The following is a 16249-nucleotide window of genomic DNA, read 5'->3' as shown; positions in this document are numbered from 1 at the left end:
CTGAGAAAAGTCATGTAATTGTCATGCAGTCTTTTATTTAAGTTAATATTTGTGAATGCCAAAAGAACGTCTGGCACTGTGTAAGAAATCTCAGGGAAACTAGAAGAAATTTAAATCATTTAGACATAAAAAGAAAATGCATGAGGCCTCTATTAGTCCATCATGGTGTAAATGAGTAACCATAAGGAGAAGGTACAAGATGCTGGGGCAGAGGTGAAAAAGCCAGTGGATTGCATTTTAGTCTTGGTTAATTGGGTAGAAATGGAATGTTGAAATTGACTCCCACAGCTTTGTTTTCAAGGCTTTCATCTTTTTGATAAACATGTTAAATCATACTCAAAAACAGTAATTGGACCCAGTGCAGATTGCTGTCCGTGGAATCATGAACACTCGTGTCCAAACCTTTGAACAGTTTTATATCCTCTCTGTAACATTTCTCTGATAATTCTTGCATCAGATGCCAGTAATATTTTAAAAGTTACTAGGCACTTGTGATTAAGAGCTATAAAATATATAAAATACAAAGTTCTTAGTCTTTGTGAAATGCAAGAAACAGTAGAGCATTAAGTCTAAATAAGTAAAAGAACTACACCAAACCCAGTAGCAATCTGAAACTAAAATTCAAGAACTGCTCTCTAATAAGGTAGCCACTGACCACAGGTGGCTATTGATTCTTTTTCCCACCTGTCTTTTTCACAGTCTCCATTCTAGCACTCTTCACTCACATCACTCACGCTTAATCTTCCCAAGGTGCACTGCCCTGAGGTAGAAAAATCTCTGGGGCTCCGAACAAATAGACTAGTCAAGCTATTAGTGATGAGATTGAAAAAGGAAATGACCCTCATCACGGAGTATCAATCCCTTTCCAACTCCATTGGTTCTAATTCTTTGTTTTCAACAAAATTGATGGAAGACAAGATTGAGTTGTCAGCTGAGACTTGAATACAATAATTTTTAATAATAGGTCATTATGTGACTTGGCTTCTAACTTGAAAGATGTTCAAACAATTGAAGGATATCGTTATAACAAAATGCCTTCCTTCCCCATCCACTTAGTTATATGAACAACGTTTTAGGGGACTTTTTTTAATTAAAAAAAAGGAATAAAATTAATTCTGAATCCTGCCTCACTATAGCAATAAGTATTATTAATCCACTGATACATGACGCAAAGATACATTTCCAATATCATTTTACTCTCTATGTTTAATAATTATCAAAATTTGGAATATCTGTTGTTTTGATAAACTTTGTAAAATTTGTACTGATTTTAATTGTTATGATAGCTCCATGTAGAATAATTTTTTATGGTTTGAAGAAAGCTTTAAAATATTTAAATGTGTATATTTTTACGCAAGGTAGCCTATTAGGTAATCAATAGTAGACTTTTTTTTTTTAAGTTTTTTTGTTTTTTGTTTTTTTTTAATTTATTTTTGGCTGTGTTGGGTCTTCGTTTCTGTGCGAGGGCTTTCTCTAGTTGTGGCAAGCGGGGGCCACTCTTCATCGCGGGGCGCGGGCCTCTCACTGTCGTGGCCTCTCTTGTTGCGGAGCACAGGCTCCAGACGCGCAGGCTCAGTAGGTGTGGCTCACGGGCCCAGTTGCTCCGCGGCATGTGGGATCTTCCCGGTCCAGGGCTTGAACCCGTGTCCCCTGCATTGGCAGGCAGACTCTCAACCACTGCGCCACCAGGGAAGCCCAATAGTAGACTTTTAAACATAAAACTATACTACACTGAGATAAAAGTCTGTAAGGAAAGTAGAATGGAAATATAACTTAAAAAGGAAAGAGAAATAAGGTAAGTTTTCTGGTTCTTAATAAAGAGCTTGTTGATTTTTTTTTAACTTTTGATTTTGATATAATTTCAAACTTACAGAAAAGATGCAAGAATTGTACACAGAGTTCCGGCAGACTCTTCACCCAGACTGTTTTTTTTTTTTTTGGCTGCGTTGGGTCTTCGTTGCTGCGCGTGGGCTTTCTCTAGTTGCGGTGAGCGGGGGCTGCTCATCATTGCAGTGCGTGGGCTTCTCATTGAGGTGGCTTCTCTTCGTTGTGGAGCACGGGCTCTAGGCACGCAGGCTTCAGTAGTTGTGGCGCCCGGGCTTAGTTGCTCTGCGGCATGTGGGACCTTCCCAGACCAGGGCTTGAACACATGTCCCCTGCATTGGCAGGCGGATTCTTAACCACTGCCACCAGGGAAGCCCACCCAGACTTTTTACTCAGACTCACCAGTTAACTTTTTACTGTGTTTGCCTTATCAGTCTCTCTCTCTATGTATGTGTGTGTATCTCATATATGTATATATATGTATTCACTGTATCTCATATATATATATATTCACAATTTTTTTCTGAACTATTTATGAATAAGTTTCAGTTATGATGCCCCATTACTCCTAAATACTTCAGCATGTGTTTCCTAAAACCAAGGCATATTCTCCTCATAGCGGCAGTGCAACCATCAAAATCAGGAAATTAGCATATGTAGAGATACAGTATCACTATCTAATCCCCAAACTCCATTCAAATTTCTCTGATTCTTCTAATAATGTCCTTTAAGGGAACCCTCCTACACTGTTGGTAGGAATTTAAATTGGTATGGCCACTATGAAGAACAGTGTGGAGGTTCCTTAAAAAAGTAAAAATAGAGCTACCATATGATTCTGTAATCCAACTCCTGGGCATATATTTGGAAAAGATGAAAACTCTAATTCAAAAAGATACATGCACCCCGATGTTCATAGCAACACTATTTACAATAGCCAAGGCATGGAAGCAACCTGAATGTTCATCGACATTTGAATAGATAAAGATGTGGTATATATATACATATACAATGGAATATTACTCAGCCATAAAAAAGAATGAAATATTGCCATTTGCAGCAATATGGATGGACATAGAGAATATTATATTAAGTGAAGTAAGTCAGAGAAAGACAAATATTATATGCTATCACATATATGCAGAATCTAAAAAATAATACAAATGAATTTATTTACAAAACAGAAACAGACTCACAGGCATAGAAAACAAACTTATGGTTACCAAAGGGAAGGGCAGGGGAGGGATAAATTAGGAGTATGGGATTAACAGATGCACACTACAATGTATAAAATAGATAGACAGGGCTTCCCTGGTGGCGCAGTGGTTGAAAATCTGCCTGCCAATGCAGGGGACACGGGTTCGAGCCCTGGTCTGGGAGGATCCCACATGCCGCGGAGCAACTGGGCCCGTGAGCCACAACTACTGAGCCTGAGCCTGTGCTCCGCAGCAAGAGAGGCCGCGATAGTGAGAGGCCCGCGCACCGCGATGAAGAGTGGCCCCCGCTTGCCGCAACTAGAGAAAGCCCTCACACAGAAACGAAGACCCAACACAGCCAAAAATAAATAATAAATAAATAATAAATAAATTTTTTAAAAAAAGTTTAATAAAAAAAAATAGATAGACAACGAGGATTTACTGTGTAGCATAGGGAGCTATATTCAATATCTTATAATAACCTACAAGGGAAAAGAATCTGAATATATATATATAACTAAATCACTTTGCTGTACACCTGAAACTAACACAATGTTGTAAATCAACTATAGTTCAATATAAATAAATAAATAAATACACAAATACTGTCCTTTAAAGTACAGGATCTGTTCCAAAATCAAGCATTGCATGTGGTGATTATCATGCTTTTTAGTGTCCTTCAACTGGGAACAGTTCCTCAGTCCTTTCACGTCTTTTTTTTTTTTATCATCATTTATTTACTTATTGCTAACATGAATTCAAAGCGAGTATGCAGATTCTTTTGTTCTAGAGCAAATCAGGAAATAAAGACACAATTGCCATCATCAAATCTTAATCATCAGAGAACAACATCCCCACGAGGTCGGCCTGAAGACACTCAGATTCTACCAGTTTTTGAGGTGTTCCATACTTAAGTAGTGTAGGCACTGCAGTTAATTCCAACTTTTTCCTGAAGTCATTATTTGGATCTTTCCAATAAGGTTTTTCTCCAACTTGGCAGTAGATAAACACCCATCCTTCACCAACATGCTTCAGCCCCTCTCGTACAACTGGTTCAGCCTGCATGCAGTCGGGGCACCAGCTTTTGCCTTCGGTGTCCTTAAAACCAGAAAAATAGGCAAAAATGGTCTTGCCACTGTGCTGCTCCACCACCTGCGTGAATTCCTCGTAGCCAGACATGCTCACCTCTTCATAGCGGGCCATCGAGAGAGCGTGCCATCGGAACACTGGAGGTGTCTTGGGTTCTGCCACCGCCGGGAGAGGCTCCATGCGGGGTGGGGCCGCATGTCTTGTCTTTTTTTTTTTTTAATAAATTTATTTATTTATTTACTTATTTTTGGCTGTGTTGGGTCTTCGTGGCTGTGCGCAGGCTTCAGTAGTTGTGGCACGTGGGCTCAGTAGTTGTGGCTCATGGGCTTAGTTGCTCCGCAGCATGTGGCATCTTCCCAGACCAGGGCTCGAACCCGTGTCCCCTGCATTGGCAGGCAGATTCTTAACCACTGCGCCACCAGGAAAGCCTGCCTCATGTCTTTTCTGATGTTGACCTCTTTGAAATGTATGGGTCAATTATTTTGTAGAATGACCCTCAGTGTGGGTTTGTCTGATGTGACTTCATGATTTATGTGCTTTGGGCAGGAATACCACACAGTGATGCTGTTTTCTTCTCAGTGCATCATATCAGGAGGCAGGAGATGTCAATTTGTCCCATAACCAGTGATATTAACTTTTACCAATTGGTTAAGATGCTGTCTCCTAAAGTTAATTAGTAGCTTTTGTACTTATTAATAATACCTATTTTGTAGAAGGATATTTAAAGATCTCTACCTATCCTGTTCCTCATTATATCTTCACTCACAGTTCTAGGACCCACTGACGATTCTTGCCTAAATTAATTCTTACCATAGTGATTTCCAAATAGTGATTTCCTAATTCTATCATTCCTTCTGCATTTATTCCTTGGAATTCTACTGTGAGGTAGAACTTTCCCTTCTTATTTATTTAGTTATTCATATCGATATCAACTCACAGAGTGCTATTTTACTCAGTGGGTTTAAAAAAATCTATTACTACATTATTTATTTTGATTCTTAAATTGTCTCAGACTTGACCAGTGGGAGACCATTGGTCTCCATTTTTAATGACCTCCATTTTTAATTTTGGTAAAATATACATAACATAAAATTTACCAATAACCATTTTTAGGCATACAACTCAGTGGCATTAGGTACATTCACATTGTTGTACAACCAGCACCACTGTCCATCTCCAGAACCTTCTCATCATCCCAAGCAGAAACTCTGTACCCATTAAACAATAACTCTCCACTCCCCCATCCTCCCAGCCTCTAGTTACCTCTGTTCTACTTTCTGTCTCTATGAATTTGCCTATTCTAGGTACCTTGTGTAAGTGGAGTCATACAGTACTTGTCCCTCTGTGTCTGATTTATTTCACATAATATAATAGCTTCAAGGTTATCCATGTTGTAGCATGTATGAGAGCCTCTTCCTGACGTGTGTCCTTTCTGGCATGTCCCAATCATTCTTTGACCACTTACTTATTTTCTGGTAGAACAAGATATTCCAGACTCATCTATTCTTTCCCAGGCCCAGCCCTTGAATGGGCCATTTCTCCAAGGAGGTCTGGCTCCTTTTCATGGAGAATAATATTTAGTGACAAAGATCTGTGCACTACGTGCGCTGATTGCTACTGGGGTGTCATTGCTTCTAGGTTGTCTCAGTGGATAGAACTAGGAAATAATATTTGTATATATATGTGTATACATACCCACATAAAAAGATATAGAAATATATAGATGTTTGTATGTCTATACCTATTTTTATATCGATCTATCTTATGTATTAAAAACTCATGAGTGCACACCAATAACTCCAACTCCAATTCAACACCAAAGAGTTTGTTCTAGCCCTCCCTCTTTTCATGATTTTAACTCTGTTCTCTGACAATAAGGAAACAGATGCCTATTAAATTCTCATGTATACAAATGTATGTAATTAATCTATTGGCAATGGCTGGTTGAATCCTTGGCCCCAGAATATGCAAACCCCCTCACCCCAGCCAGCTATTCTTGGCCAAATCCTTGACTCATATTTCCAAATGTGTGATGATGGATGGCAAATAACTGTGGTATTTCGATTCCATTGAACACAGCTAAAAGAGTGATACAAAAGTTTTACTTTAAAATGTCAATACTCCCAGTTGCATTAGAAATGACATCCATTGCAACTAATATTTAAGCTTATCATGAGAAATTTTAGATGTTTAAAATGGGGGGTGTATTTAAAATGTGGTATCTAGTTTTACTAAATTATTTTAGGGACCATGTGAACAAAAAAGTTTTAAGACCATTGTAGCAGAAGAATAGAACCAAACTGTTCGGAGAGAGAAACAAAGGACAAGAGTGAGCCAGTGAGCCAGTGAGAGACAGAGAACAACAATCATTCCAAAAAATATAAGAAAAGAGGAAAACACAAGAAACATGGTAAGGAGAAAACATGAAATAACATGGTAGGAATACGTCCAAATATATAAATAATCAAAAATAAATATGAATGGATTATATTCCCTTTGTAAAAGAAGGAGGCTCTGGTTTAAGTGAAAAATCCAAATTCCAGCTATATGCTGTTTATAGGAAATACACATAAAACAAAACAGCATAAGAATGGAAAATGGCTCACCAGGCAAATGTATACAGAAAACAAGCATATGGAGCAACATTTGTATCAGACAAAATAGAATTTAAGACAAAAACATTTAAAAAGAACAAAGCAGGGTGTTTCATGTTGATTAAAGGTACAAGTTATGAGTCATACATTTTATAAACATAGTAGCATAATTTTGAAATGTATAAAACAAAAACTGAAAATAAATGGCGAAAATGACAGATCCACAATCACAGTGGGAGACGAATACACCTCACTCAGAATCAACCAATAGAGCAGACAGGAAAGATGTGAATAGCACAATTAACAAATATGATCTCACAGAGAACTTTCCTCTCCACCAGGAACATGTGAAACATTCACAACATTTGATGTCATTTTCCTCTTGCAGAGTGAGATTGATCTGTGTTTCAGGGTTTAGAAATGGAATTGTTTCCAAGTTTTAGCTTTTATGAATAAACCTGCTGTGAGCACTTGTGTACAAACCTTTGTGTGAAAGAAATCTTTGTATTTTCATTTCTCTTGGGCAAATATTCAATACCCAGTGGGGAAACTGCAGGATCACGAGGTAGGTGTATGTTTAACATTTTTAGAAACTGCCAGCTTCCCAAAGTGGTTTTATCATTCGACATTTCCACCAGCAACACAAGGCGTTCTTAGACTACTATAACAGATTGTTATTTAACTCTTTCATTGTTACCCAACTTTTCATTTGTTTACGTTGTTATGTTTTTTTCCAACTGGATTTCGAAAAGCTCATTAGAAACAGAAGCATGGGTTATACTTCTTTGTGTTTAGTATAGTGCTGAGTACACATTAGACATTCAATAAATATATTTTTAAATGATTATTAAACTGTTAGGTTGTCTGCAATATGCTTTAAAAGACAGAACATATTTTAAATTACTCTGGCAGACTGCTACATAATACCATTTTCTTGAAAGCAGAATTCAACACAAGGTTGGTCTATCTTGGACTTATTACTAAAGCCTGAAATGTGCTCATTTTAAGGCACTAAGGCAGTATTTCTAGTTACTTACATGGTGTCTATTCTACTTTCCTTTCTTATTAAAAATAATAATAATAATTTTTGTTCAGGGTGCCTAGCTGAAAACACTCAGCTTCCAGATTCCCTTGAAATTATGAGTAGCTGTGGAATAAAGTTCAGGCCAATGTATAAGTGGAAGTTCTAGGCAGAGAGAATTCCAGGAAAGCTTGTTAAATGGAGAAGACTCTACTGGGATGCCTTTCACCTTTTTCCTGTTGCCCCTTTCCCCCAGGCAATGCTTCTTCTTGCCTAGAATGCTGATGAAAGTTCAAAAGGTTGAGACAGTTCAGCAGCCATCCTGCAAGCATGAGGAAGGAAGCCACAAGCTAAGGATGTCAGAGGGGAAAGACAGAAGGAGTCTGGGTTCCTGATGGCATCATGGAGTGACCATCTAGCCCTGACCTAGCTCTAGACTGCCCACTTCCAGATCCCAAGTTACGTGACAAATAGAAATATCATGGTGGCTGGGTTTTTATTACATGCCATACAACACAATCCTCAGTTTTACAGGCACTTACCATACTGCCCTAAGTTAGATTTTCCAAATACCGTCTTTGTTTTTCCATGAACAGGCTACTAGTATGGCTGAGGAACTAGTATGCTCAAGTATGGCATCAGGAAGTAGGTGGATCCCAAGGACACAATTTTTATCACTGGCACTTTCTTCTGACACCAGGAAAAGAGATGAGTCATTTAGCATTAGAATCACTATTTTGTGGCCAGAAAAATTGAGGTTCAAAGGGACAAAATAATCATCTTAAGGCTGTAGATTACTTTTCCAGCTTATCTATCTGTCCCATACTTCATTCCTACCGTTTTCCTGGAATGCCCTTTTCCTCTCTCTGTTTACACCATAGTTTCTCAACCTCAGCATTACTGACATTTGGGGCTGGACAATTCTTTGTTGTGGGGTGAGGGCTGTCCTGTGCATTGTAAATTTTACTAGCACCGAGGTCCTACTCACAAGATGCCAGGAGCACCCCCCACTCTTCCCAGTTATGACAACCAAAACTGTCTCTGGACATTGCCAAATATCCCTGAGAGCCAAGACCTCCCCCAGCTGAGATCCACTGCTCTAAACTGTGTCAAACATCACCCTACTGTGCACCTGCACAGACTTCCAGCAACACACCTGTGATACTTGGCAGTACAATCCACCTGTCTGGATCTCCACATTAGACTGTGAGCTCCCAGAAGGCAGGGACTGCATCTGGCTCATCTTTGTAATCCCCCTGCTCATCTACTACACAGATTTTTAAATGGTCCAGGAGAAGAATGGGAATAGATTTCAGGAATCCTGGCTCCTTGATGCCATGATTTTGACACTCACTCTTAAAAACCCCTGTGTCCCGTGCCTTTGCTTGGTGTCATATTTTACAGGCTCCCACGCTGTAGTCAAGAGGCAGATTCTAGCAGGAAAGCTCTACGTTGCTCATTGTTCTAAACACAAGTTAAATGGAAATGGAAAGCAAGAATTGTAAGACAACTTTTCATATTCTCACAAGGAGAAATGAAAAACCCTTAAATGATTGGGGAAAGAGCAAAGGTCTATATATACTATTTTTGTTTCCTTAATGGAATCGAAGTTGCATCTTAATCTTGCAAAAAGTGCTATGTACACCCCTCACCCAGTTCCGATTTCCCCTGATGTTGTCCTTTTACACAACCATGGTACATTTGTCACAACTAAGAAACCGACCTGGATGCACAGGGATTCAGTACCCTCGAGAGTTGGATGAAGTCGTTTGGTTTGCTAGGATTAGTGATTCTAGCGCTTTTAATTTCATGACTGTGTTTTTAAAGGCGGACGTTTTTGAACCGTTTAAGTAACGTTGAGACGCCAAATGTGTGGGCAGGAAATCCTCCTGGTGGTATTGGCGGATGTTTCCTTCAATCCTGCGGCTGCCCACCCCTTTCTGGAGAAGAGTTGCAACACTTCTTGAAGTTCGTTTGTGTGTATTAGGGTTCTAAGAAATTCAGTACTCCTTTGGCTTCCACAAAATGCTGCAGTTCATTTGCTCGGTAAATTAAACAGAGCCTAAAAGGGCACAACAACAAAAGGAAAAGGTTCGTTTGAAAAGTGAAAAGATATTGCACGCTCTCTTTTGCACTTGGCATTGACCCAGAGCAGTAAATGGCTCAACATTTGGTTTTGTCTCCTTAAAGAAAGCACAAACTCTCCATTGTCGGTACCTTTATTGACACCAAGGTTCAAAGGTGGCAAGAGAAGCAAGTTTTATCTTACTTGAAAGAAGTTTAAGCGCTGTAGGCCCCATTAGTACTAAGAGAATAAACATCAGTTCACTGGTTTTGAACTTTTTTTAATAAACTTTTTTTTTTTTGGTGTAATTCTAGATTGACAGAAAAGTTGCAAGGCCGGTACAGAGAATTCCCATATGCTACCAACCCCCAACCTGGTTCTAGTTTCCCCTAACGTTATCAGCCTACACCACCATTGGTACATTTGTCAAAACTCAGAAACCAACACTGACACAGTGCTATTAACTAAACTCTAGACTTTATTTGGATTTCAACAGTTTCCCTCTTAAAGTCTGTTTTCTGTTCCAGGATCCTGCCTTGGATTTGATTACTTAGCTTCTGTATGGAACATCTATTTTTGCAAAATGTTTCATGACTAATTTCAGTCAATGGTATTTGTTTGAAGTGCTGGATTTACTCAAGTGCAACCTTCCCAGACACATACGTACCCTGAGGCTCTGACTCCAAAATAACAGCAACTGAATCCCTCCCCCACTGGTGAGGTGGCCTTGCCTTTAGGTGATGCTATGAGGTTTTTCATGACCTGACTTGTAGGAGACTAGATTTCCTGAGAATGGCCCAGGGACTCTCAACATTGAAAAAAAAAAATCCTCTCTTTTATTTATAGCTGACTTTGTACATCTGATATTCCTGTGGGGAAAGACAGCAAGCTGTACATATTCTGTTGTCTCATAAACTTTTTTTTTTTTTTTCATGAAAACATCCAGGATTTATGTGATTCCAAGAGTCAGCTGGGTAAAATATAGATGAAACTCTGGTTTGGTGAATAAAGGAGATACAAGAAGAGAAAAGCTTTGGGAGCGGAGGAGTAGAATTATGATTGCCTCCGAGAATATTGGGAGAGAGACCATCCATCTTCCATTTCCAGACACTGTAAGAACAGTCCTTACAACCTGGGCGCTGGGAGCCTGGGCTTGTGACACAGATGGATGGACATCAGGCAGGTTTTCGGCTCTAACATGCACTAGTTAGGGAAACTTGGACAAGTTACTTAACCCCTCTGAGCCTCAGTTTCCCTGTCAGAAAAATGAGAATCAAGAGTTGACCAAGATAATACATTAAACACAGTTCATGACACAGAGAAAGCACACCATGCGTGTTAAGAATTATTGTTACCGAGGGCCATCCACCTTAATGCCAAGTACCATCCCCACAATCTTCCTAGTTTCCCATTAATCTCATCCTTTCGTCTGTCTTTTGGTACTTAGCAGCCAAGAAGTTTGACAGGTCCCAGAAGGTTAAGTAGAACAATGGTGGGTCCAAATCTTTAAAATATGTCTGAGTATAAAATTTGATCACTGGTCACAAGCAGGGACAGGGTCCATGAAGCAGGAGATGTGTCATAGCAATGGACACCAGGTGAGTTTTCACCAGCTGCTCCCTCCCCCAACCAGAGAACAAAATGCGTGGACTGGACCTGGCCACAGGCTGCTGATGACCGGCTCTGTCAGTGTGACCTAGGACAACATTCCCAGCAGAGGGCAGCAAACATTTCCTGGGTACACAGACCCCTGACCTCCGGTGAGATTCTGGGGCAGGGTCTGGATGACGCCATCCCTGGGGGTGGGGGGCTTGTGCGAGCTGCTCTGCACAGAACAGGTGAGCCAGCCTGCAGGATCTGGGAAAGAAGAGGTTGGATCTCCAATTTAAAAAAGGAAACGTTTTCTACTAAACACAATCATTTTCTGTTTGGAAACGAGTTGTAATTTCCAGCCTAGAGTTCTGGAATTACAGAGTTTATTATAGTCCTTAGCACCCGCAACGTGCTCCCAAAAGCCCTTGTCATGGTCTGTGCCAGGGGTGGGGGACAGACCACTAAACTTGAACAGGACGGTGGAGGTTAGTGCTTGGCTCTGCTGGGTGACCTGGAATAAACCATGAACCTCTTCAAGAGTTTTTTTTTTTGAATGGTTCTGAAGAACCTAGGGGCAGGACAGGAATAAAGACCCAGATGTAGAGAATGGACTTGACACGGGGAGGGGGAAGTGTAAGCTGGGACGAAGTGAGAGAGTGGCATGGACTTATATACACTACCAAATGTAAAATAGATAGCCAGTGGGCAGCAGCCGAATAGCACAGGGAGATCAGCTCAGTGCTTTGTGACCACCTAGAGGGTGGGATAGGGAGGGTGGGAGGGAGACTCAAGAGGGAGGAGATATGGGGATATATGTATATGTATAGCTGATTCACTTTGTTATACAGCAGAAACTAACACAACATTGTAAAGCAATTATACTCCAATAAAGATGTTAAAAAAAAAAAGTTTTTTTTTTTCATTGTTGTTTGTTTTACTAGAAAAGACAGGAGTGTGCATGAAAGTAACCTAGCAGAGTGCCTGGAACACAGGAAGGAGCTTCTTGCATTTAGTTCCAGGCTCCAGAGCAAAGGCAGCCCATCCCAGCCTGAGCCTCTTCACGTCACTTGGGAGGCCCTGCCTTGGTATCTGAAGGAGGATGACAGCAGCAGAGACAACCCCCTGTTTGAATTCCCCCTGCCCACAAATGGCCTCTTTGGCGCCCGGGAACAAAGTGCAGGTGACCAGAGTGCCCACCCACCGGCCTCAGATCCCCACCCAGGGCAGCACTGTCCAGGGACAGGTGCATCAACTGAAGGAACGAACACAGATTCTCCGACATCCCAAAGATACATACTGGAGGACAGGGGTCCTCTAGAGTCACTTTCCAGGTGACCAGGTGACTTTATAACTCGAAGGTGTGTGAGTCTGACTTTTTCTTACCTTCTGGAACAGAGAAAGGGGGTGAGAAGATAGCTGCCCTGGGTACAGCTTTGAATGGGAATAAACATTTCTCAATTGAGGTGTTTCATCAGTGTCTTGAAAAATCAAATTTGTTCAGGCTTGCAGGAAATGGATTGTCTAAGTGTCACTTTAAAAATTTGGTGGGGGGGAATTGAAAACAGTTTTCTAAAGGGACTCCCCTAATCTTGATCAGCAAATGTCCCCCATCCCTCCAGGAACCAGGACAAGAGCAAGGAGAACAGTTTGTACTGACTTGAGGTTCTCCTGAAAATTTCCACCCTTTGCCTGTGCTCAAACATTTGCATTCAAGGATTTTTTAAAATTTATGTGTCCACGTGCAATAAACTGATATTTCCAGCATCATGATCAGAACCACAGCCAGAAAACCTTGATTTGGGGTCATTCATTCATCCCGAAATCGGTGCCACCTTTATCTTCTCTCGGGGAGCAGAATCTAGAAGAGGAGAAAGATAATAAGTAATTCTAATGTAGTATAACTGTAACCAGCCCTTAGGAGTGGTACCGAGGAGCGAGGACCTAACTCTGTAGGGCCATCAGGGAAGGCCTCATAGAGGAGGCAATGTTCGTGAGGGCCTTGAAGGATGAGTAGGAGTTTGCATAGGATTTAGCTTTACTTTTTCCCTTGCCGCTTCTCCCTGCTAGAGCTAGGTGCCACCTGGACCCTGAGCTAGAATCTCAAGAAAGCAGTAATAGTTCACCTGGGGCTAAAAAAGACCTGAAACTAACACAACATATATGTATTCAACCTTTGACACCTGCTACTATTCCTGAGCCTAAGTGGATAAGAAGATCCTTCCGGATTTCTGTATACTTATTTCAACTCTCCTGGGACATCCTTTTTCCCTTTCCTACTCTCATCCTTAGCCTCATTCAAGACTTCCTTGGTATTTTTGTTTTAACCAACAACTTTTCTTTAAAAATGGAGGCAGGAGTGAGAGAGAGAGAGAGAGAGAGAGAGAGGATTCCCTCCCATCCTCCCCACCTTTCCCTTGTTTGGCTTTAAATTCTGCACAGTCACTCTCTCCCTGGTTCCTTGCTGTGCTTCTCTCCTTAAAGGAGCCAGAAGGGACTTCTGGGTGTCTGAGCTCAGGCAGTGCTGTCACTCTCCCGAGCCCCAGGGACGGGTTATCTCTCGGGGTCAGGAACCCAGTGGGAACCCGGGGTCCTAGGACCAGAGGCTGTGCCCCGCATCCCCTGCAGCTCTCCTCACTTTGTACAATGAGGTAGCTGACCTTTTCCATTTCATCATGTTTTTTTTTCTCTGCACCCCACTTGGTTCGGCAACCACGAATCAACCCTGTTTCCTCCTTGGCATTTCTTACGTGTATCCCACTGAAATTAAAAACTCAAAAGGAAGAGGCCTCGTAGACCTTGAAACGTTCAGCTTGCTTTCTGGCCTTGGCCGCTGGCTTGACTGGTCCCACCTGCTCTCCTGGGAGAGTGGGCAGCTGACGAAATCCAGAGGCCTCGAAACCTCCCTTCCGGTAAGTGCTCTTGTTTGCACATCCTGGTTCAAAAGCCGGAACCGCTGGTTGGAACTCAATCAGGGAGTAAAGTTACTGAATTAGTGGATCTGCTTCAAGCTTCAGGCAGTGGCCTTCCTGAGAAAGGCAGAATCTGCATGTTTCTTTCACAGACTGAAACCTCCCTTGTTTGTTTACTCTCTACTTCTAAAAGTTCTTGGAACGCTTTTCCAGGAAGAAGCCAGGTAATGGGAAATCGGGATAATAAAGAACAGTAAGCCTTGTTTGTATCCTCCTTACTCCCTTTATTTTCAAAGGAACCAGCATGAGGATGTGTGAAATAAGTCAGTATTAGGAACATTAGCTAATGAGTACAGGACGTGAGCCGGGAACTGTGCAGAGCCCTTGGCATCTACTCTTTAATTTCTGTAAGGTAGGAATTGGCTCCATTTCTCAGAGGAGGAAGGTGAGGCTCTGAGGGGTTAAGCCCAAGGTCATGTGGTAGAACTGGAATTCAAACTTAGATCCCTGTGACTTCGGAGATTGTCCGGTTTCCTGGAGGTTGCACAGGCATGGAAAGAACCCAGGCCTGGCCTATTGCTTTTAGGACAAGATGCTTCTGAGGCAACCCCCACCTTCAGTGATTTGCATTGTATCTAAGAAACTGAAAACCCAAGTCAAGGTGTCTGAAACCAGCAAAAGAATATTCCTTTCGGTCCCTGTTCCCCTCCATCGTTGGGGGTATAGACTAGGTGACATTTACTGTTCAAACAGCAGACTGGGATCCAGGCAGAGCCAAACCTAGCTGAGTAAATAGCACCTGGAGGCCCAGGCAGGGCATGCCAAGGTCCCCAGCGTGCCTTTTGAGAGGCAAACAGGAGAAGGGGTCTGTGGGCTGGGAGCCGGGAGCCCGGAGCGCTGGTTCTGGTGCTGCCACTTGTACTTCTCTGTCCCTCATCTGGAAGTGGAGGAAATCAACGCAATGATGTAGGAATCTGGCTGCAGGGGTCAGTTTGCCTTGGGCAGTGCGGCCTGGTGGGTAGGCCTGCGGAGGGTAGAATCCAGCTCCCTGGGTTCAAGTGTGACCTTCACCACTTACAAACTCTGTGACCCTAGACAAGTCCCTAACTTTTCAGAGCCTCTGTTTTCCTATTATTCATCCAAGAATACCAGCAGGACCCACCTCACAGGGTTATCAAGAAATCAGAGTCAGAATGCACAATAGAATTCTAGAATATTTCATCCTGGCTACAAGAGTTCTTTCCTTTGGCTTTTTGTTGTTGTTGGGGAAACTGAGATTCAATTCAAGCAAAAGTTAACAAACAAACAAAAAAAGAGTTAACCTCTTAGAGTTAAAGCTTAGTTCAGTGCTGGTATCTAGGAAACAGATGTTGGGAATTATTAGTGATTCCCTAATTCTGCAAATATTCACTGAATGCCTGGCACCTGCAGGGCTCTTTACTAGTTCTGTGGATGATATGAAGATATTAACACACGGACCTTTTCTCAAAGAACCCACTGTCCAGGAGGAGATGCGCCCAAATGGTTACGACACAGAAGTAACAGCATCATGCAGAGGATAAGGAAGCTGCCCTGATGCTTCAGAAACTTCTCTGGAGGCCCAGACACAGCAAGACTCATGGGAGAATGTGTACTTTGTGGTCACCATAGCACGTTTTCAGTCCCGATGTGACACCGGTCAGCTGGATAATCTTGGACAATTTTCATAACTTCTCTGAATGATTTTCTCCTCTTATGATGGTTAGTTTTATGAGTCAATTTGGCTAAGTTATAATACCCAGTTAGTCTGTTAAACACTAATCTAGGTGTTGCTGTGAAGATATTTTGTAGACGTGATTAATATCTGCAATCAGGTAAAGGGGATCATCTGAGTGGGCCTCCTCCAATCACAGACAGGCCTTAGGAGCAAATCTGAAGTTACTCAGAAGAAGAAGAAATTCCTTCTCAGACAGCACTAGCTT

The 16249-nt window shown here is 41.6% G+C and overlaps 1 pseudogene; it reads right to left on the bottom strand.

Annotated features, from left to right (window-relative positions):
* Window positions 1–3769: 3769 nt before the first annotated feature.
* Window positions 3770–4220, bottom strand: LOC137776800 (thioredoxin domain-containing protein 17 pseudogene; annotated as a pseudogene).
* Between the last annotated feature and the right edge of the window lie 12029 nt (window positions 4221–16249).

Source organism: Eschrichtius robustus, chromosome 14 (genome assembly GCF_028021215.1).
Source record: "Eschrichtius robustus isolate mEscRob2 chromosome 14, mEscRob2.pri, whole genome shotgun sequence".
Classification (NCBI taxonomy): domain Eukaryota; kingdom Metazoa; phylum Chordata; class Mammalia; order Artiodactyla; family Eschrichtiidae; genus Eschrichtius; species Eschrichtius robustus.
Note: the sequence above shows the minus strand (reverse complement) of the source record. Positions and strands in the feature narration are given on the sequence as shown.